This window comes from Arvicola amphibius, chromosome 3 (assembly GCF_903992535.2).
Source record: "Arvicola amphibius chromosome 3, mArvAmp1.2, whole genome shotgun sequence".
NCBI lineage: Eukaryota > Metazoa > Chordata > Mammalia > Rodentia > Cricetidae > Arvicola > Arvicola amphibius.
In genome coordinates this window covers 128,892,013-128,914,800 of record NC_052049.1, presented here as the reverse complement: position 1 = coordinate 128,914,800, position 22,788 = coordinate 128,892,013, and the positions used below count along the sequence as shown (strand labels likewise).

Genomic DNA, 22,788 nt, shown 5'->3' with positions numbered 1-22,788 from the left:
TTCATTCCTTTTCCCCTTCCTTTCATCTTCCCCTTCTTCCTCTTTCCCTTTACTCTCTGTCTTCTCTTTCCTTTTCATTCTTCTCATCCTTTCTCTTCCCATTTCCTGGAGGCCTCTTTTGCCCTTACTCACCAGCTCGGACCCTTAACTCCAGAGCCAGGCCACCTGGGGTGGGGGAAGTGGCAAACTAGCCCTTTTGCGTTCTGTTCAGCTCAGAGGGGGAACTCCTGAGTTGCACAGGCTGCGCTTGTACCCCCACCCCAGCCTTGCTTTCCTTTGCTTAGCCTGGGATTGCTGGTGGAGTGTCAGCAGCAGCCCCAGAGCCCCAATCTGGAGCCTCCATCACTTTGGTTTCTAGAAAGCCTCTGACCCCCAGGTCAGGTTAGTCTTTGCAGCCTAGTGTCATTGCTAGCCCAGGTGGACCTGCTGTTTCTGTCAGCCTGGGATACAGCTCATAGAACTGTGGCCCTAATGTGATTGAAGAATTAGCGTTTGGCCAACTTGCTCACCTTGAAGTGGGAGAGATCTAGAAATGAAGTTTCATTTTTTCTTAGAAATAACTGCAGCCGTACGCTAGGAAGCTGATTTTGAGACACCCACTTAGCATGTGGAATTGTGGGTCTAGGGAGACTTTCAGAAGTCCCCCAGCTTTCTGTGTCATGGAAAGTGCACCCCTCATCCGACAGTGTCCCGCCCTTTTGCAGGCAGTAGGGTGCATGGAAGCCTGCATCTGGGGAGCTGATGGAAGGCCATTAGAGTTTGGAGTAAGTGAAATAGATAGCCCAGAATGCCAAGGGATTGTCGTGTCCAGCTTCCTTCGCATCTGCGACACCCCGACAGCAGCTGAGATCTCACACCTTTTAGAGCCACTGTGTTGTCAATGACATTGTTGACGTCTCTGACCTGGTGGAGATGGAATTGACACAGTTGCTGGGCTTGAGAGAATCTTAGCTGGGCCTCTGTGTACAAAGGAGCAAACATTTTAAAATAAGCTGTCATTTAAATGTAGCCCTACTAAATTCCTATAGATTTTTGTTGGCACTGTAGTTGAATTCCTTTGAAAAATGCAATCCTACCCTGAAAATCAATGCGCGGAAGCAGCGAGAGTCCCGGGGCTTTCCCATAAACCTCTGCAGGGCTGGAGCCGGGAATTCCCAAAGGTCCAGCCTCGCAGAATGAATGAGTTTGGGTGAGGAGAACATGAGGAGCCACTGCTGGCACAAGTGATGGCATTGGCCTCACTGTGAGGATGACAGGGCCCTGGGCTGGGCACCATTGCCCCACCCTCACCCGCTGTGCCATGGCGAAGTCTCATGGCCAGGTGTGAAGGCAGAGGAACAGAATACAGTTTGGGAGGAAGGTCAGGGCTTGAAGTTTTTGTTTGCTGAGCGATCTTGTCTGTTGCCCACAGAGTTCCTCTCTACCCTCCACACTGTCCTTCAGGACATCACTTTTATCCATATTGGCTGCTGGCACCCAAGTGCCCCCCCCAGCACCCTTATCCCATCTCCTATATGCATAGCTCATTTATCACAAACCCCTTCCACAATCTTTCTTTCACGATCTCTCAAACTCTTTTCCTGCCCCTACTTTAAACCATGTCCAAATTGCAGTAACAATTTCCCTTCCTGACTACTAGCCTTGGGTGGCTCTCTTCCTTGTAATCCATCTTCTTTCATGCTGACAGATGAATATTTCTGAAATTCTGACTTCACCACATTGCACAAAATCACAATGGCTCCCCAGTATTCACTTCCATTGGATTTTTCCCCCAGCAAATACTTCTGAACATCCACTGTGTGCCAGGGATTATTACTGTGTGATGGGGGCCTATACTGAGCAAGGATGTCTCATTGCCCTCCAGGGGCTGAGAGGAGAGTGGCTGATAAATGACCACCCAGGGAGAGAGAAACAAAAGGGGGTGGGGGAGGGAGGAGATGAAAGAGCGAATATGGATATCCATGTGCATGTGTGAGCAGAGCATCTAGGAGACAGGGGAGGGAGAAACTGAGTCCTAGGCACATGCGGCTTTGAAGACCTCAGCCCCTGGTTGCCTTTTGAGCCAGGAATGAGACTATAGTGACAGATGCAGGGTCTGTCACAAATGGCTTGTCCCCCACCCCTTTCAGGCAAGGGTGCTTAACATGTAGTTCAGGTACTGGAACTTGAGCTGGTCATCCTCCTGCCTCAGGTATTGGAACACCGAGATCATGGGTGTTTGCTACCATGCCTGACTTAGTTGTCCTGGATTATCTCTGTGTGTGTATGTGTATGCGTATACATGCATGCACGTGTGCATTTGCACCTATATGTGTGCATGTGTGCCACACAGGCCATAGAATGTCAATCTAAGTCCCAGGGGCATGCCTTTTTTTTTTCTGTCCCAGAATGGTATAAGCATGTATCACTCTCCAGCCTCTCTTTCTCTTTCTTTCTTTCTTTCTTTCTTTCTTTCTTTCTTTCTTTCTTTCTTCCTTCCTTCCTTCCTTCCTTCCTTCCTTCCTTTCTTTCTTTCTTTCTTCCTTCCTCTCTCTCTCTCTCTCTCTCTCTCTCTCTCTCTCTCTCTCTCTTTTCTTATTTATATCAGAGGGCCTTTACTTTGACCTATAGGAATGAGTAGGGGGGATTGTGAGTTCAAGAGAGCCTCCCTTTTGTTGTTGTTTAAGGGGCCTTGGAAAAGAAGTTTTTGAAAGCTCAACACATCCTTCTCGTCCTCCCCTGAAAGCATCTAAGCCCGGCCCTTGCATCCCAAAGTCTGAACAAGTGTGAAGAAGAAAGATCAGAATGCCTTGGTTTGAAAACCCCAAGCTGGTGGGGGTACAACATAGGCTGTAATCTTCCCACTAGGGCTGGCCAGGCTAGGCTAGCCACAGCCATGCTTCTTCCCTAGAGTGCTCGCTGACCTATGGCAGATTCTCACTTAACAGTTCTTTCTACTTACCCTTCTCCCACACGATCTTCACATAAAGCAATGGGAGAGAGGCAGCCTGGAGGCTGGTGTGGGTTTGAAGCCCCTTAGGAAAAAGCCTGGGCGCAGAGTAGGTGCTCAGTGTCACTTCCCATTTCTCCTGTGTACTCTGACTGATGAGTGCTTGACACAATGGGCACTCACTAAACCTATTCCAGAAGAAACTTGCATCCAGTCTTAGCCCTGTCAGGCGCAGGTTCTGTCTGAAGGACTGCCTGTTATTGCCCTGCACTCCAACCCAGCCATTGAATACACAGCTGCACTCCGGTAATCATCCAGCCGGCATCCCATCTTCTCTCCACTTCCTGTCCAGTTTCCCCTTGGGTCCTCTAAAGGGCACAAACACCAGGTGGGCAGCGGTTTTTCTCCCTGGTGATTGTCATCTTGGGGAAAGTGGCCATTTTTAGTTTTCTTCTCTTTCTTTCCCTAATCCTTCAGTTCAGCAGCAGTAGGTGCTTGTGGTCTGGGAGCCTTAAGGATAGCTTAGGTGGAAGATAGGCAGTTTCTCCCCCTGCTTGGGTGTGGTCCATAGAGTCCTGAGCCGGGCTTGTGCCTCTGTGTCTTGTCCCAGGGAGGGTGGCACTGGCCAGCTCCCAGACACCCTCCCAGGCCCCTTGGCAGGCTGCCTGAGGTCTGACCAGCAGGGAAGACAGAGGTAATGAGTGATTAATGGGTGCCTCATCTAATCTCCTGCCAGGGGAAATGAAGGACCAGTCATGGGCTGGAGGCTGGTCTTGACCTGCTCCAGGTGGGCTTGGAATGCACCCAGCTCAGGATGGGGATTAAGGCTTGAAAGACAAGAGGAAATGAGGTGTTAACCCTTTAGCTGTGGCCCTCCGACTCCTAGCCGGGAAATGGCAGGGGAATTATCTTTAGGCATCTGATGAAAAGCTGGGCATCGCCTTTGATTTATGGCAGGGATGCAGCCACGCGTCTGACTACTGTGGGGATGGTTGTGGGCCTTGACTTTGTGATCATTTTCTTTGAGGTGAGATCATGAGAGAGATGATTAATTTCTGCTGCCTGGGGCTGCATCAACCTCTGGGAGACTGCCTCCTTGCCTCCTCAGAAAGCTGCTGATGCTATCAGCAAGTGGCAAATTTGCAGTTACCAAGAGCGTGCTTTTTTTTCCCTCCTGAACCGGGGGGTTCCTCCAACAGCCTGTCATTTCCAGGAAGATAAACAAAGAAAGCATTTGCCTCCGGGCTAGATACCACCTCTCCCCGATGGAGTCCCCGTCCACTCCTGTGTCAGCAGTCTGTGTGTGTGGAGAACAGAAGGTGACAGCTCTCCAGAGCCTGCTCAGAGTCTCAGTCTAGGTCTCAGCACGCTGTTGGCTTCAAACAAGGTCCTTAACTACTCTGTTGTCATTTTCCCACCTTTAAAGTGGGAGTCACAACAGTGCAGCATACAGCATAAGGGAGATTCGTGACATTGTACGATGCTGTCAGCAGCCCCAGGCTCCTACCCAGGCCATTCCAGTCTTAGCTGTCTCTCTTCTCACCTATCCCACATCACCCCTCCTGAGGACAGAAGCCGCTCCTCCACTCCTCCGCCTCCAGGACTCACTTCTGTGAAGTGACTTAACTCTTTGATTGATCTGGCTTGTTTGACCCCTGACCCCGCATGCTTTAAATTCTGGTTCCACCCTCTGGTGCTGGCCCCATGGCCTCCTGCTGCCCTTTTGATTAGCCCTCCAGCCCCTTGCCCTCTGCCTCCTTGCTAGCTGGACAGAATGCTGGTGAGCTAGATAGTGATGTCAGCCTGGGCCTCTGGTGGCCTAAGCCGGTTCTGCTCTCCTCTGCTCGTTGCTAGCTGTGATATGACCCAGGAGCCCCAGGCCAAGTGGATGAGAGTAGAAAGGATTGCAAAAAATCAGGAATTGTGGAGACCATCTGGCCAGGATGCAAACCCAAGCACCGCCCCCTGTTCTGGCTTCCCCTGAGCTCCCATCACCTCATCCTGGATTGGCGCTGATAAGTTGCACTTACCTAATGTTTGCTAGGAGGACCAGTCCCCGCAGTGGATTTGAGGTCTCCTGGGAGCTGTGAAGAGCTTGCAGGAAGGTATAGGGCAAGCATAGGTAGAGCCATGATGCACATTTTTTTTGTTCTTACTGTTTTGTTCCCTTCTTGTTTGGTGGTAGTGGGGTTTGAACCTAGAGCTTGATCAGGCGGGCCAGGCAAGTGCTTTAATACTGAACTACATTCCCAGTGCTACAGGGTAAGGTCTGAAGTCTCATTGCTCATGTGTATTGGCAATGCAGCCTTCAGCATCATGGAGAGTCCGGCCGGAAGGGACTCTTGTTCACCCTTGTTTCACCTATGGTGCTGGAGTCAGGCCCAGGCCTTTACTGTGCTTCAAGGGCAGAGGCTTCATCACCAGCTGAGAGATGGGGGAACTGCTGTTCAGAGCCCTGCATGAGGTGTTACCTTTACCTGTGTGAATTTAGGTCCTCTAAGGTCAGCCAGACATTATCCTGTTCCATAGCTCAGACAGCGGAGGCTCACGTAGCAAGGGTACAGCAGAGTGACGTTTGAGTTCTACCTGGCTCCAAAACAGAAACTCTTGGAACAAACAGACCAGTTAGTGAATGAAAAACAAACAAGAAACAAAAATCAAGACTCCATCTCATTTATGCATAGTATGCCAGCTGCCTCTAACGATTTGTTTTTTCCTTTGTGTATGCTTATTTATGGTTTTGGTATGTATGCATGGTGTATGTGTGTGTGCACATTCATGTATGTTCATATATACGGATGAGTATGATGGTAGGGTCTTCCTCAAGTAGCCTCCCACCTTATTTTCTGAGGTGCCCTAGTTTGTTTTCTATTGCCGTGTTAAACACCATGACCAAAAGCAGCTTGGGGAGGAAAGGGTTTATTTGGCTTGCACATCCTGATCATTGAAGGAAGCCAGGGCAGGAACTCAAGGCAGGAACTGAAGCAGAAGCCATGGAAGAATGCCACTTACTGGATCATTTAGTTTGCTTTCTTATACCTCCCAGAACTATCTGTCCAGGGCTGGCACTGCTTACAGTGGGCTGGGCCCTCACACATCAAACATTAATCGACAAAATGCCCCACAGACTTGCCTACAGGCCAGTGTGACAGAGGCATTGTCTCAACTGAAATTTCTTCTTCCCAGATGACCCATGTATCGAGTTGATAAAAAAACAAACACACAAACAAAACCAAAACAAAAACCAAGAAAAAAAAAAACCAAACCAAGACAATAACACCCCAAACCCTAACAGAACACAGGGGCTCTCCCTCATCCTGGCAAGTCACTGATTAAGCTGTGCTGGCCAGCAATTCCCAGGCCCCCCTCAGCGTCCGCATCCCCGGCATGGGCATCACTGAGGTGGGCCATCCTGCTCAGCTTTTTCTGCATGTGCTGAGGATGTGAGCTCAGCTCCTTGTGCTTGTTCAGCAAGTGCTTTATTGGCTGAGCCACCGTCTCGCAGCCCCGTACAAGCTCACGTTATAACTTAACTGGTACACATTTGTCTTTTTGGCTAACGTGTGTCTGTGTAAATATTTCCCATATTTAGCAGTTATATAGGAGAGTTCTTTAGCTTGTGTTTCTGTGTATGTTTGTGTGTGAGCATACATACGTGGACGTGGGTGCCAGTAGAGGCCAGAAGATGGTGTCAGATCCCCTGGAGCTGGAGTTGCAGACAGTTGGGAGCCACCTGTTGTGTGTACTGGGAACTGAACTCAGGCCCTCTGAAAGATCAGCAAGTACTTTTAACAGCTGAGCCACCTTGCCAGCCCCCCTTTTAAGTTCTTTTTGGATTCCCATTTCTTGAGTACTGTGAGGATTTCCACAGCCCCTCCCTACCCTATTAGGAGCTAGGTTGTTTCTTAGTTCTTCCCTAATCTCAAAAATCAGCACACCAGGAAAGGCATCCAATTTGCTTTTCTTTATCTATTTCTGATCTCATGTTCTGCCTTGGAAACTGGATCCAGGCCACATGGTCGCCTGGTGGTCATGCTGACCCACGGTACTCAAGAACCCACAGAGAGCACGCTCCTGGAGGCCTGCATGAGCACCAGAAGGCAAGGAGGGCTCATCGCTACCCACGCCTTCCTTCTTACTAGTTCTGTTCTCTCCTCAGGGCTCAGGTTAGAGGAACTCAACACCCCTCTAGCGGGCAGGGGGACACATTGTGGGATGGGGACTTTCTGAATTCCATTGAAGGAAATTACGTCAGTGTTCAGAGAGTTCCTTGAAGGAAGGTGCTGGTGACTTCCTAGATTATGCTCACACATGTTACTGATTCCATAATGGGCCAGACATCCATTCATTCATGCTCCTAACTCCCAGTCCCTACTTGGCACCAGGGAGCAATAGTGTGCATTGTAAAATGTGTGGATTCCAGACTCCACTGCTTGTATGGCTTGGGACAGCATTAGTTGAGAATCAGTTTGTTCTCTTGTACAATGGGCCAATAATCTCCATACATACTAGAAAACATAGTGGAGCTAGCCTAGTGTTTGCTCATGACACTGTATTAGCTTTCTGTTACTGTAACAAAATGCCTGAGGTTATCAACAAAAAGGAATAAGGTTTTGTTTTGGTTCATGACGTCAGAAGTCTTATGGTTGCTTGGTCCTTTTGGTTCTTGTCTATAGCACCACAGAACATAATGGCAGGAACATATGATAGAGGGAGAGTTTCACCTCATGGTGGCCAAGAAGCAAAGAGAGATATAAGGGGTCAGATAGATTCCAATATGCCTACAAGGTTAAGTCCCATGTGACCTTTCTTCTTCCACTAGTCCACCTCTTTTTTTTTTCTTTTTATTTTCCTTTTTTTTTTTGGTTTTTCAAGACAGGGCTTCCCTGTAGTTTCTAGAGCCTGTCCTGGAACTAGCTCTTGTAGACCAGGCTGGCCTCGAACTCAGAGATCTGCCTGCCTCTGCCTCCCGAGTGCTGGGATTAAAGGCGTGCACAACCACCGCCTGGCCTAGTCCCCACCTCTTAAAGGTTCTGCTTTCTCCCAGTAGCGTTACCAACTGGGGACTAAGACTTTTAACATATGGGGCTGGAGAAATGCCCCCAATGCTTAAGAACATGTGTTGCTTTTGCAGAGGACCCCAGTTTGTTCCCAGCATCCACGCTGTGACTCCCAACTGCCTGGAACTCCAGTTCTTCCCGGGGATCCTACAACTTGGTCCTCCCCAGGCAGCTGCACTCGTGTGCACGTTGCCACACATACATGTAATTAAAGATTAAAAACAAATTTTGTAAAAGAAAACACACTAATATGTGCCTTTGAGAGGCACATTGCAGATCAAAGCAGACATGGAGGGTCAAGACACATGAGATGGTGTTTCTGCCTAAGCTGGCGATTCTTACAGCCCTAGGCAGAGGCAGGTGATAGGAAAGTCATTGTACTAGCCATAGTGAACGGCCCAGATGAAAGGAGATGGACTCGGAGGTGGAACTTCAGAGAGGCTGCGGCTGGGAATGGGGGGCAAGACCCCGTGGGGAACCGAGGGGAAGAGAGAGGGTTAAAGGAAGTGGAAGCCATTCATACTTTATGAGATAGCCATATCCTTGATCACCTCTCCGAACCGAGCCCTCATAAGTGAATCTTCCTACTACCCCCCCCCCCGAACGAATGCAAGTGTGTGCATGTACTCGACACAGCACAGCCTCCACACAGTTCTGCTGCAATGTTGCTTCTAGTCCGCAGTATCTCTTAAAATTGCCAGTTGATATCTGGGCTTTGCAGGACACGGATCCCTATTGCACGTGATTAGTGCCGCCTTTTGAGCATCAGTGAAGCCCCAGACGGTCCCTAAATGAAAGGTCATTGATACACTCCAATAGAACTTCCTGTAGGGGCTGGAGAGGTGGCTCAGTGCTTATGGGACCTTGCTGCTCTTGTGGACGAGTGGTGTTGGGTTCCCAGTACCCATCCTGGGTAGTTCACCACTGCCTGTAACTGCAGCTCCAGGGAGTCGGATGCCTTCTTCCTACTTCTTTAGGGACCCGTGTACATGAACATACACACACGAATGAAGATAAAATCTCCTTTAAAATGCTTTTGGGATATTGTGATGGCAATTTCATCATCTCAGCATCCACATCACATGTCATACCTCTCTCTCTCTCTCTCTCTCTCTCTCTCTCTCTCTCTCTCTCACACACACACACACACACACACACACACACACACACATATACATGATATGTTTGTTCAGTGGAGTTTCTTGACTCCTAGTCTAGATTAGCATGCTACTGAAGACTTTTTCCAATTCTAGGAAGAATGACTGTGAGCGTATCTGTGTGATGAGTAACTTGTATTGTTGTTGCATCAGAACACCTGACAAGAAGCGTTAGACTAGAGGAAGGGTTCATCTGGCTTGTAGTTCAAGAGGATGGTCCCACCATGGCCAGGAAGACATGGCGGCTAGTGAGGAGGGCGTGGCAGCAGGGCAGGAAGCTGGATGATCTTACTGCATCCACATCAGGAAGTACCCACCCCCCACAGTAGCCTACTTCCTCTAGAAAGGCTCTGCCCCTCAACAGCTCCACAGCCTTCCCAAACAGCACCAAGTTCAAATATACAGATGTAGAGGGACGTCTCACATTTTAACCACAGCAGTGTCCTAGAGAGTCCACAGAAATCATAGGCATGCCAGTGTCCAATAAGCATCTAGTTCAGTTCGTAAGTTTTAGTCAGCAACTTTGGCTGTTTATGAGCTTGGGTTATACCAACTTAAGTAGTTGTCATAATATAATTTATCATACGTTGAGTTGTTATTGTAGTGAATAAAAAATTATACTTTCAAAATTCTTAGCATCCACTGACTTCAGGAATATATTATACCTCTAAAGAACCAACCAACTGAAGATTGAATATGCCTATATAATCTATATAATTTATTATTATTATTATTTTGGCTTTTCAAGACAGGATTTCTGTGTAGTCCTGGCTGACTTGGAACTCGCTCTGTAGGCAAGGCTTACCTCAAACTCACAGAGATCTGCCTGCCTCTGCATCCCAAGTGCTGGGATTAAAGATGTGTATGCACCATCACTGCCTGGCTCAGATTGAAAATATTATTTTTAATTTTATCAGTATTGCACATGTTCAGACCTTCATTCTTGTCTTTATTTATTAGAGCTATATAGTACAGTGACCGTTCACATAACATGTACAGTACTTGGGGTACTGTCAGTAATCCAGGAATGGTTTAAAATGTACAGACAGCAGGATGTGCATTGGGTATAAGCAAATACCATGCCGTTTCAACAAGGTAGCCGCTTGCATAGCATTTATGCCGTGTGAGGTAGTATAAATACCCCAGGGGTAATTTGAAGTGTATGGGAGGATGTCCATAGGCTATAGACAAATACCATGGCATTTTATATACTTGAGCAGTCTGAATATTATTGGTGGTCGTGGGGATGCGTATGTGCCAGCCACCTCAAGAATATTGATGGATGAATGCATTAGGTGATGTTTTGATTTCTGATTGAAAGGGAACTTATACATCAGTCGCTCATTGTATATGATCCTGGAATTCAGTAGCTCTGACTCCTGATCTCCTGAGGGCCTGTGGGAAGGAATTTGGACTTGATTCTGGCTGAATCTACCAGGGGAGGGCACAGAAGGCGCTCCCAGGCTTGTATTTGGCACATGGTGAATGCAGGATAAACTTGTTCCCTTTCCTCTCAACTAGACTCAAAAGTCCTGTGTTTTTGGTCAGCTCCAAAAACATGCTGAGCCTCTTTGAGCTTGTTTCTCTGGTTCTTTCCACATGCAATAAAGTCACTAACCTTTTTAAATGGAAACAAAAACAAAGGCTTGTTGGAAAGCTGAGTTCTCCGCCCAGGTCACCAGCTCTCCCTTATTGGACAAAATGCAGCTTTGTGTAGACTGCTGGTTGGGGCCCCAGCTCCACAGACCAAGGATCCAGCTGGGTGCAGACCCAGCTCTCTGGCCAGGAGGGGCCTCTTGGCTACTCCCATCTCCCCAGCTCCTGAGTGGATCTTGCTTTCAGAGATTCCAGTGGGCAGGAAAGTAGGATTCTCTCCAGATGGGAGACCACCAGCCCTGAAGGTGACTGTGGGGTTGTGGTTCTTGGCTCCTGAACTTGCTTTCGCTGTATGTGTTGGAAGGAAACTCGACTTGAGCAGGCGTGTGTTTGTGTTGTTTAGGGGGCGATGGCACGTAGCCATGTGTGCTTTCTGGCCTGGGGGCTGGCAGGATCTGAAGGGAGGCAGCTGTTATCCTTTGGCCCATTGTTTCATTGGGCAGGGGGCTGGTGTTCTTCTCTGGCAGAGAGCTCTCTGTTGTGTAGACTAGTGATCTTGGAGTCATGGGCCGTTGGGTTGCCCATTTGACCGCCAGTAGTCATTGCCCATTGCTGTGTCGCTAATTCTTCCTTCCCCCACCCCAGACATGGTTTTTCTTTGTCCTGAAACTTACTCTGAAGACAGGTTGACCTTGAACTCAAAGATCTGATTACCTCTGCCCCCCAAGTGTTGGGATTAAAGGTGTGTGTCACCACTGTCCTAATTCTTCATTCCTCAACGAGCAGTGATTGACTAGATCATCTGTAGGGGACATTTCTCAACTGCGACAGGCCTTCATCCTTACTTCCCCAGCAGCAGTAAGATGTTCCTACCTCCCCTGAGAGCGGTGGCAATGACTCTTACCCCATCCACAGGAATAGACATGCATTCCCTCTTGTCTGCACCCATCTGTGGACTCAGTGGAGGCCACATGAGGAACTGTGGTGTGTGCTATGATTCACTTTTATCCTGTCTCCTCCCCTGCAGCAGGGGAATGCCGATGGAGACTCACTGGAGAACGGGAACTACCATCATCCTGCCCGGAAGTACTGATGACTCCCCCTTCCTCCGTGGAGACCAAATGGGGACTTTGAATTTCTGTCCCCAGCCGAGCCTGATGAGGGAAAAGCCCCTCCCCAACTTTGGCGTGTCAAAAGAAGACAGTTAAATAAGATCTTTGTTCATGACACAATGCCTGTGATGTGCAGGGTTAGCACAGAGTCAGTCATGAGAACCAGGAAGATCTTCTAGTGAATGAGAAAGGACAATAGATGGAGGCCAGCACTAAGCTGACAAAGATGTGAGAGATGTCCAGGAAGGATTTAAACGCCCCATCTGGAAAGCACCTCAAAAAATAATTACCCACGTGCTTGAAAGAAATGAGGAGAGATCTTAAAAAGAAATAGATGGGAAGGGCTCAACAAATGGAAATTTTTCTCTATTATCCGTCATCTATCAATCTGTCAACCATCTAGCTACCTATCAAACATCTATCTACCGTCTATCTATCGATCTATTATTCATTCACCCATCTATAAATCAATCATCTGTCTACCAATCACTTACCTACCATTTATCCACCTGCCTGCCTGCCTGTCTGTCTGTCCGTCAGTCCATCGGTCTGTCCTTCCATCCACCCACCCACCCACCCATCCATCCATCCATCTATCTATCTATCTATCATCTATCTATCTATCTATCTATCTATCTATCTATCTATCTATCATCTATCTATCTATCTATCTATCTACCTATCTATCCATCCATCCATCTATTCATCCTATATTATCTGCCTTTCTATCTGTCAATTATCTACATATCGGTGTTCAGTTTCTATCTATCTTTGTAATGCTGGGATTGAATCCAGGGCCTCGCACATGACAAGTAAGTGTTCTATTACTAAGCCCTGGAAATTTTATTTTTAAATATTAAACTTATTATAAATCAGTAAGTTGTCATAATGTCTAGTTCCCGGGTACAAAGTAGGATGTTTAAGTCAAGATCATTCTCCTTTATCTCAGATACCTGTCATTTTTTTTTGTAGAGAGGGCAACCCAGCAATTATGAAATACATACTGTGCTGTCTGTCATTAACTACACAGCGAACTGTGCAGTGGGTTAAACGACAAGGGCCGCTCAGTGCCCTTCGACTGCCTCTCTCTTTCGCTCCCACTCCTGCTGCCTTTCACCGCCAGCTGCATTCTGTGTCCACGGGTTGGGTTGTTTTAGAGTCCACATGTCAGCGAGAACATGTCTGCTCATTTCACTTAGCGTAATATCCTCAAGCTCTATCCGTGTTGTCCTGAATGACAAGGCTTCCTTCTTTTTTTTTTACACAGGCTGAATAGTAGTCCTCTTAGCATTCTCTTTATCCATCCATTGGTTGCTGAGCATTTATGCTAATCTCTATAGTGCGGCTCTTGGGAAGAATTGCTGCACGGAACCCGAGGTTCGTGAATCTCCTCATTAAACAGATTAAGTACGTTAGAATAAATACGAAAAGAGGAATTGCCGCACCAAACATTCTTTTTAGTTTTTTTGAAAAATTTCCATACAGTATTCCGTTATGGCTGGCCCAACTCCCAGTCCCACCAGTGTTATTTGAAAGCCCCACCCCCTGCCACCTGCACCAATTGTCATCTCAAGAATGTCTGATAACAACTATCCCGACGTGCGTAAGATGGAAGCTCACCCCTGCTTTACCGTTCAGTTTCCTCATGGTTACAGATGTTTGTATGTGTTCTTCTGAAAGCTGCTAACAAGGTTCCTAGTTCACTTTTTCATTTTATTGTTTGTTGTTGCTATTGAGTTCTTTTCATGTTTTGGATATCAATCCCTTATGAGACACATGGTTTGTAAGCGTTCTCTCCTGGCTTATAGGCTATCTTTTCACACTCTTCCTTTTTCCTTTGCAAATGCTTTTGTGTTTGATGTGATCTTATTCATGCTTTTGTTTTGTTGCCTGTGCTTGGGGAGGGGGTGACCAGATTTTTAGAAAATCATCACTCATACCAATGCTCCGCAGTATTTCTCCAATTTTTAAAAATAGTTCCTGGTCTCATGTTTAAGTTTTTAATCGTGCATGGAATTTTTAGCAGTGAAACGCATAACTGAAATCAGATCTCACTGGACGGACTAAATAGGAGAGTAGAAACAAGAGGATAGAAACAGCGAATCGAAGATGCAACAAGTTACCCAACCTGGACCATAGAGAGAAGCAGACCTGGGCCACAGGACTTGTAGGACTGTAGCAGAGGATCCAATATTTGTGCCTGTTAAGGGGAGGAGAGAGTAGGCAGGGTTCAAAGGTCCCAGATGGAATAGTTCCCAGAAAGTTTTTCAAATGTTGCATAAGACACAACCTCAACTGGAAGAAGTCTCGAACCAAGACCCATCTGTTGTTTTTCTTAGTGGCAGCACCCGAATGCTGATACTTTAACTACAGTCTGTGCCATGCAGTCAGCAGCCTGAGGCTCAGACCTTGGCTTGGTGGGATTTCAGGGCCTGCTTGCACAGGCTTGGCCACAGCTGCCAAACATAGGTTTTAACTAAGTCTGTATTCTGTTTACCAATAAAGACTTGGGAGTCCGATGTTGGGGTGAAAGAACTAGACCTGCTAGATCAGAAAAGCCGAGATGCAACCAGCTGACCTTCCCTTTGGGGTGGAGGCGCAGAAAGAGAAGTACCTCTCCACTCCTCCAAACAAACAAACAAACAAACAAACAAAAGCCTGCGAACCTCTAAGTCCCTCCCTGCTCCTTCCTCTGCATCTCTCTATCCATATTCCTGGGTCCTCCATCCTCCCTATGGCTAATTCCTGTCCGCTGGTTGCTGGCCCCACCCCCAATCCAAGGTTAATTTTATAAACACAGTCTCAAAGTTTCACAGTATAATCACATATCCCGCAACAGTCTTCGTAGTCAGTCTTTTAATTTTTTGGGACAACGGATTGCTATGTAGACCAGGCTAGCCTGCGGCGTGCTGACCTCTTGCCTCAGCCTACTAAATGCTGAGATTACAAACTCATGGTCAAATATCTGAAAATGATTTTGCAGAGGAATAAAGGAGGAGGAGCTGGTCTTCTCAGTGTGTGGATTTTTGCGGAAGGGTGATGAGGACGAAGTGGTGCAGTTGGAGGGACAGGCAGGTAGACCATGGTGACAGGTGTGCCTGTTCCTCTGTGATTGGGCTTATGTGTATATGCATGCCAACATGTGTGTGTGCCTGTGTACATGTGTGTGCCAATATGTGTGTGCATGTGTGTGGTGTACCAATATGTATGTGCGTGCATGCCAATATGTATGTGCATGCATGCCAATATGTATGTGCATGCGTGCCAATATGTATGTGCATGCATGCCGATATATAAGTACATGTGTGCCAATATGTATGTGTATGCGTGTGTGTGCATGCATTTGTGTGTATGCATGCTTGTGTGTGTATGTGTGTGTGCTGGAGGCCAGTGGTTGGTGTTGGATGTCTTCTTCTTTTGTCCCACTGTATTTGTTGAGCAGTGTTTCTCCCTGTGCCTGGGGCACTCAGACTCAGCTAGTCTAGGTAGCCAGCCAGCTTTCCCTGGAGATTCCTGCCTCTACCTCTCAAATGCTGGAATTACAGGGGTGCTGCCTTGCCTGCCCACTGTTCTTGGGGATTGCCTGGGAGTCCTAATTTTCATTTGTATTCTTATGTGGCTGTGTTTTCCCGCTGAGCCATTGCTTCAGCTCTGTGCTTGGATTTTGAGAAAGGGAAGTGCAGGGAAGCCAGAGAAGCACTGACTACAGTGAGAAGGGTGGTGGTTGATGAGGCTGGGTAGAAGGAGGCATGAAGGAGAGGTTATCCGAGAGAGAACGCAGAGGACAGACTGAGGGTTGGCAAAAGACTGGGCCCAAAGGCACAGGGAGTGGGACTCACCGAGGCCTGGGTGAGCACTGGGCTCCGTTCTCTGGAGACAGGGCTGAGTGTGCAGCTGGTGACTGTCCTTTCATTGCCCTGAAATAGCCACCCACAAGAGGAAACTAGAAGCTGATGGGATGATAGGGCCTAAGATGTGGGGCTTCCGGGAGATGAGTGAGACACCCAGCCCCAGAGGTCAGGTCACGAAGACACTGGTCGGAGTTTGTGACATTTGTGCTATTGCTGGCAGCTTTTCCAGCTTTGCCTGAAGGCTAGCGTGAGCCGGCAAAGGGAGACAGATGTGGATGGAGTCGCAGCAGCGGTGCTGATGGGGTTCAAGCAAAGGGCCTGCTAACAGCTTTCTTCTTCCCAAGCTCAATTTCCTCTCATTGTTTTTCTTGAGCTCCGTTCCCTTCGGAACTGTTTTAGTTTATGTGCTGCCCATCTCTTTGGTATGGCCTTAATCTTTTAATCACCACACCTGACTTCAGCTTGACCTGATTCGGGCCTGTCATGGGTTGTGTCAGAGGCACGAGACTAATTCGCTAGGTTTCTGCAGCTCTCTGAGGGGTCACTCAGAGCTTCCAGCTTACAGGGAACAGCTAGCTGCGCTTGCTACAAACCACTGACCAGATTTCTGTCGCTTTGAAAAAGTAATGTAGTAACAGAAGCCTGGAGGCGTAGGCCTCAGGAGCAGAGCAGGAAAAGGCAAATTCGTTCCCCCTACACTCGGAAGCACCAAGGGCAGAAAGTGGACCCTGCTGATTTATGGCTCACGCTCATGAACAGGCGTGCAGGGAACTGGGGAGAGATCCTAGACTCAAGGCCAGAGCTGGCTGGGAATGAGTTGGGCAGAGCACAGCTTACACTTCCCCTGGCTGGAGCCCAGCAGCAGCCTGAATGTTGTGTATCAGGGAACGTAGACCAACGATTCTTTGGAGAATGTACAGCTGATGTCAAGTGCCAGGAGCTGTTTGATGTTAGATTATGAGACAGTAAATAATCAGCCCGTTCCCATTCATGTTTCTCTATAGGCTTTTGACTTTTCTTAATAAACGTGCATGATTTTTTTTTCATTTTTATGGGAGTGGGGATTAAAACCCAGGAACATGCATAATTTATGTGCATAGTCCACCCCCCATAGAAAAACCATATTATCTATGTCCTGCTCAACTCTGAAGTTTCACCAAGATCCATTTGTGAGTGAATGTGTCACTTGCTCTCTAGGAATTTGTTCTTGTGCTTACTGTTGACACATACATGACCTCTCCTGCCATGCTGTGTGTGTGTGTGTGTGTCTGTGTGTGTGTGTGTGTGTGAGAGAGAGAGAGAGAGAGAGAGAGAGAGAGAAAGAGAGAGAGAGAGAGGAGAGAGAGAAAGGAGAGAGAGACACAGAGAGACACACACACAGAGAGAGACAGAGAGAAAGGAGAGAGAGAAAGAGAGAGAGAAAAGAGAGAGTAGGAAAGAATGTATATGTGCGTGGCCACAGATACCCCATAGAATGACAAAGGACCATTGTAGGCAGTGGGACATAGATCCTAATGAAGAAAAAGGCAAACTAAGGCCTTGAGTCCGAAGGGAAAGGTGGTCTGAGCTGACACTCTCTCCTTGTCCCATGGCCACCTGCTTATGGCCACAGTGTCTAGAGCACACGTAGAAGTTTGGAAATGAGATGGCTCACTGTTGACGGCCCAGGGAAGGCCATTGGGAAAATTGCAGGTCTCATGAACGCTGGAATAGTCTGCTGTTTTTCCTTTCATAACCACAACCCATGTAGTATAGGCTGTTCCTGGAAGAAGATTCTGGAAGAAGCTGTATGGGGAAATGCCAGGGGATAGGCTAGAGTCCACCTCTAGGTGTCTGAATCCTAGGGAGGGCTACCTGTGGTCCATCAGAAGGGTTTCCTGGGTGTTGGGGGCTTTAGGAGTTGGTTGGAGAATGCTGCCCACTGTGTTAATCTCAGAAACACTTAGCAGTTGCTACAGAAGACCACCATTGCTGTTCAGATCCCCAGCTGGGCAATCTGTCTCAAAGAGAAGACCCTCCCGGTAAGGTTGAGTGCTAGACTTGGATGTCACCTGACTGGGTACCTGCTGTGTTCAAGCCTCATGCCAGGCACTGGCTGTGAAAAGTTAAGACTCAGGAAAGAGGAAGAGGTCATAATAGCATGGGTGACTGTTGCTAGATCAGAGTCCTGTATGTGAGACTAATGTCACCAGACTGACAGACTCCTGTGGCTCAGATGCCGACGCCAGAGAGGAATTCCCTCCCATTTGATCTGATGCCTCTGAAGTTGAAAAAAACAGCTCTGCAGAAGCCAGCACAAATGGCTCGAGTATGTGAAATAGCCTGTCTGCCTGATATTTCAACACTTGAATATTTTCCCTAGTTACCTGGGAAACGATTTCCTTTATAGGATTGAAAACAAATATACAACCATAGCAGTGTTAATGACCGTGAAGATGATGCTATCTGTTCTGGCTAACCACCTTTCTCCAGGTGAGGAAGGAGCTGCAAGGGTTCCCCCCCCCCCCCACTTAATGAAGGACAAAGCCTGTGGTAATGTATTTGCTTGCAAGTAGCCAGGGAGTTTGCATAGATCTCCACATTTTTTCCTAACTCATAGTCTGTGTGTTTCCTCGTTGCTCAGGGTGAGCCAGCCAGTCTACAGTATGGGGGATCCGTGGGAAGAAATGAGTTTTGTGGCTGAGTGACAGAGGAAAAAAGGGATGGGCTGCATGACGCGCTTGGGAGGAAAGACAGTCAGCCAAGGACAAGTTGGCTGGGGGAACATTCCCCTGGCTACCCTCCCTCCAGGGGTACAGAAGTTGGAAATGTGACCAGGTTGGGGCCCCAAGGTCAGCTTCCCTGTGTGCCCTGTGGCCTGGGGCCGGATTTCCTGAAAAGGCTGTGTGGAGTCAGGACTGCCTGGGAAGGCTGGAGAGGTCAGACCCTCCACAGAGGCAACAGATGTCTGTATCTGCAGTGGTTGGTATGTGTGCTTGCTCCTGGGGCTTTCGGTAGACATTTGCTGAACACACATAGTAGCACCTATAGGGAAGTAAGATAAAGACCACCTTTCTGGTATGCAAAATTCTGGATGGGGAGATGCCAGGATGAAGGCTTGGGTTCGGATCCCTGGTACTTATACAAAAAGCCAGGTATGGGATCTGTAACCATAGCCCTGGAGAAGCAGAGACAGGTGATCCCCAAAGCCTGCTGGTCAGCCTGTGTAGCTGAGTAGGTCAATTCCAAAGTTGAGTAGGAGGCCTCGTCTCAAAAAATAAGGTGAAGGGTTGGAGAGAAGGCTTAGCTCTTAAAACGCTAGTCATACAAGCTTGGAAGACCAGGGTTTGGATCACAGAACCCCAGGTGAAATGGCAGGTGGGCATGGCTACCTGTAATTCCAGCTTTCCAGAGCAAGCTGGCTAGCAAGACTAGTCATATTGGAAAGCTCTGAGTTTGATTGAGAGACCCGTCCCAATGGATAAGGAGGGAAACTGATCAAGGATGGTTCCACATATCAACCTGGGGCCCTCACATACATATATGCAAGAAAAAAAAAACAAGAAATAAAACAAAAGAAACCCTTTGCTCGAGCATACACACAAACACACACATGCAAACACACACACACACACACACACACACACACACACACGAAAAATAGAAAAAAGAAAAAAACAGTAAGGGAAATAGCGATTAAGGAAGCTGTTTGACATGGGCCTCTCTGGTGTCCGCATGTGCCCGCACAACACGTTTGTCATTCATTCAGCCACTCATTCATTCATCCAGCTTTTTATTACCTGCCTGCCCCTGCCCCATCACCCCCTCCATGTTTGCTTATCTTGTTAATGCTAACTGTTGCCTTATGCCTTTGTAATACGACATTGCCATCTACAAAATTCATTCTTGAGAACTATGCAATCTAGTTACAAAAAAAAAATCTCATCATAATGTTATACATAAGTTTATAATTGAGTGGTTGCATTTAAAATGTGCTTGGCTGTGTGTGGCCAGCGGTTGCAGGTTGGACATGCCTAGAAGGCTATCTAGCCCTCTGCGTGCTGAGGATAGCCCGTTTGCTTTAAGCAGGGTCTCCCTTGAAGAAATCAAGCCTCATTGTCTGCCTCTTGCTTTTGGCCCTCACTCCTGGCAGCTGTCTCCTCCAAAGCTCCCTCCCATTCACAGTGTTTTCTCAGTTGGGGTGTGGAGACACCTTTGTCCTGTCCAGCTGCCACCTCGCTGGGCAGGATCTTCTTTGCTAGGGGCCCTAGACCTTGGTTTCTACTGCCTGGCTCGCCACAGAGCACATCTGGACCCTTATTCCTCAGCTCTCTGCCATTCTGTGGTCCTTTTTACAGGACAAGCTTTGTCCATTCCAAATACATTGAGGTCCTTGACTCTGGAAGCCTTCATCAATGATCAGCCCTTTTCCCTTGTCCTCGTCTGTCCGTTATCCAGATGTTAGTCCCCCAGTTTGGCTGAGGGTTGTACAGCATGCTGTGTACCACCTCAGGAGCCTAGTGAAAGGGGTCTTTCAGTCTTCTCTAACTTCCCTAACAACAGAGACACGGGTGCCTGGGACATAGCCAGGCTCCTTCTAAAATCCTTGACCCTACTTCTTTGCTCATGAGTCACTTCCTGTACCCAGGGACTAGTGAGTTTGTTTGTATGGGTGGTTGCTTTACCTTGTGTGAGTTCCTGGCACATGTCTGAGAAGGAGAGCTGAGTGGGGAGAACAGGAACCTGGGTTTGGGCCCCTCTGGTGTTGACTTGGGGGGCAGAGCAGAGCCATCTCTTCAGAACCAGGTGAGTCAGGAAGGGGCTTTATTCATACCATGAGGACAAAGGGCAGGAAGAACACTCAGTGCATCGGACAATGCGGTTGTGTCATAGGTCAGGGCATGCTGATGTCTTTAGGAGTCGAGGGGATTGCATTTTGCCCTGGCTTGGATCTGCCATGCTGCTTTTATTGTCTCAAGCCCTGTGGCCTCCCAGGGTGTGGAGACTGTGAGGGAAACAAATCAGGAGACAATCAGCAGGCATATTCAGCTTTCCCTTAATCTTTCTGGATCAGAGAGAAGGTGAGATCTCCAACCCCTCAGGAGCGTCCACTGCTTCAGAAACTGCATTGTTAGACATTGTGTTCAAAGTTGTAAATCATGACAAACCTCAGAAGGAGACTCCCCCAATGGAGCCCTTGTTGACTCAATGGCTTAGCCCTCTGTTGCCTAAAGTATCTTCTAGGAACCTCATTTTACTGGGCTCCCCTCCCGCCAGTGCTAACAATGGCTCTTTCTTGCGCATCTCATCAAAATCCCTGGCGCTGCTTTACAGGGTCTTAGAGAACGGGCTTTACTGGGCTTCTCATTTTCTACTCCACACAATCATAAGCTCTACTCCTTCACTGTGCCTGGCCTTTCTGAGAGGGAACTTTGAACTTGCCCGGCTGTAAACCGCAGTGAGGCATGCCCTCCCTATGTGAGATAAACGCTGCTGTCTCTCCTCTCCTTCATTCATTTTGTCTGTTAGTAAATTCCTCGTCATGACCCACAAAATGAATTTCATGTCTCTAGGGGTGGAGGGGACTCACAGCTAGACTAGTGGAGCTGGGTGAATAGACGACACCTCGTGGAAGCCTGTGTGAACCCCGAGTCAATGAGAGAGCTGGCCGTTCTCCCTATGTAAGCTCTTTAACCGCATGTGGTGATGGCCACTCAAATAAAACTAGGCATCCGTGGATTCTAGAACTTTAAAGCCTGAGGCAGGAGGAGGATCAGAAGTTCAAGGTCAGTCTGCATTATCATGTAGTAAGACTGTCTCAAAACCCAAAATCCAAACCAGAACCCTTGCCAAGAAATTAGTCAAAAGACATACAGGAGTCGTGCCTTCCATTTTTCCAAATTGTGCAGTTAATTTTTTTTACATTTCTCAAAACATAATTGTGCCTCCAACTCCATTGTGTTTGGCTACTTTTTTGTTTTTCTCTATCAGTGCACTATGTGGCCACATACTCCCAATATTCATTTTAAAGGGGTGGGATGCAGACGAAAGAAGCCATGTTTTAAATGGCATGCAAGTGGATGCCTTTCTTTGGGTGGATAAAAACCTGAAAGCATAAATACCCACAGAGGGCGATCAGGATGGGGGCAGCAGCGGTGGTTGGTTGTAAAGCTGTTGTCACATTGTGTGGATAATCTTACTTGTTTTCTGGCACTCAGGAGATAGCTCAGTTGGTAGAGTGCCTGCCTCTTTCAGATGCTTGGGGCTCTTGGTTCAGTTCCCAGCACTGCCCAAACTGGGTGTGGTGAAGAAGGTTACAAGTTCAATAGCCCTAGGCCACTAGAGCCCTCTTTCTGGGCCTTGTCATGCACCCCTCTCTCTACCCTGCTCTGTCCCTTATATTTATTATATATTATATATTGGTGGGAAGTTTTCATTCTTAGCCTTTGTATGCTAATCTTGATGCCTCCCCCCCATCTCCTGCCAGAGCACTGTGGAAAAGACCCAAGCACATCTCTTGTTGAGTGAATATTTATTAGCCCACAGCTTGGCAAAACTTGCTCTGCCTTCCAAGTTCAGTGTCTTGCCTTGCTGCGTACCTGCCCTGTAGTCAACAGAAGATGCAGAAGACTCTCTAAGAGATCTGGTTTGCAGGCCTTCTTCCTCATAGATCACACTGTAACCTCTGGCGGACAGTCAAGATGGGAAGGGTCTTCAATACCACGAGTAACTTCATGAGCTGCTGATGGGCAACTAGGAGAGATTGCAGCTAAGAGGCTTTCCTTTCTTAACAACTCCAGAAAGGGCTTCTGGGAACTTAAGCTCTGGGTTCTTTCCCCCTGTGAATAGACTTGTCCAGGTCTCATGCTTGTCCTTTTCATTTTTGTAAATCCTCATAATTATTTACCTCCCCACCCCTGCCATCCCGGGAAGAATGTGGAGAGCAACGATCTTTGAAAACCCTGCCTTTCCGTGAGAGGGTGTCATCCGTCCCGTGTCTGCACCCACACAGTATCCTGGCTCCATGCATCTGTCTTTCCTGAAAGGAGCAGAGGGAGGTGCAGGGGCAGGCCATCCTCTCCTCCAGAGTTCCATCGCATTCCA

General features: G+C 47.8%; 1 protein-coding gene across 1 annotated transcript in view; it reads left to right on the top strand.

Moving 5' to 3' along the window:
- Positions 1–22,788, top strand: part of Thsd4 (thrombospondin type 1 domain containing 4) — a 573,246-nt gene that overhangs the window by 324 nt on the left and 550,134 nt on the right. The gene's annotated exons all lie outside the window — the stretch shown is intronic.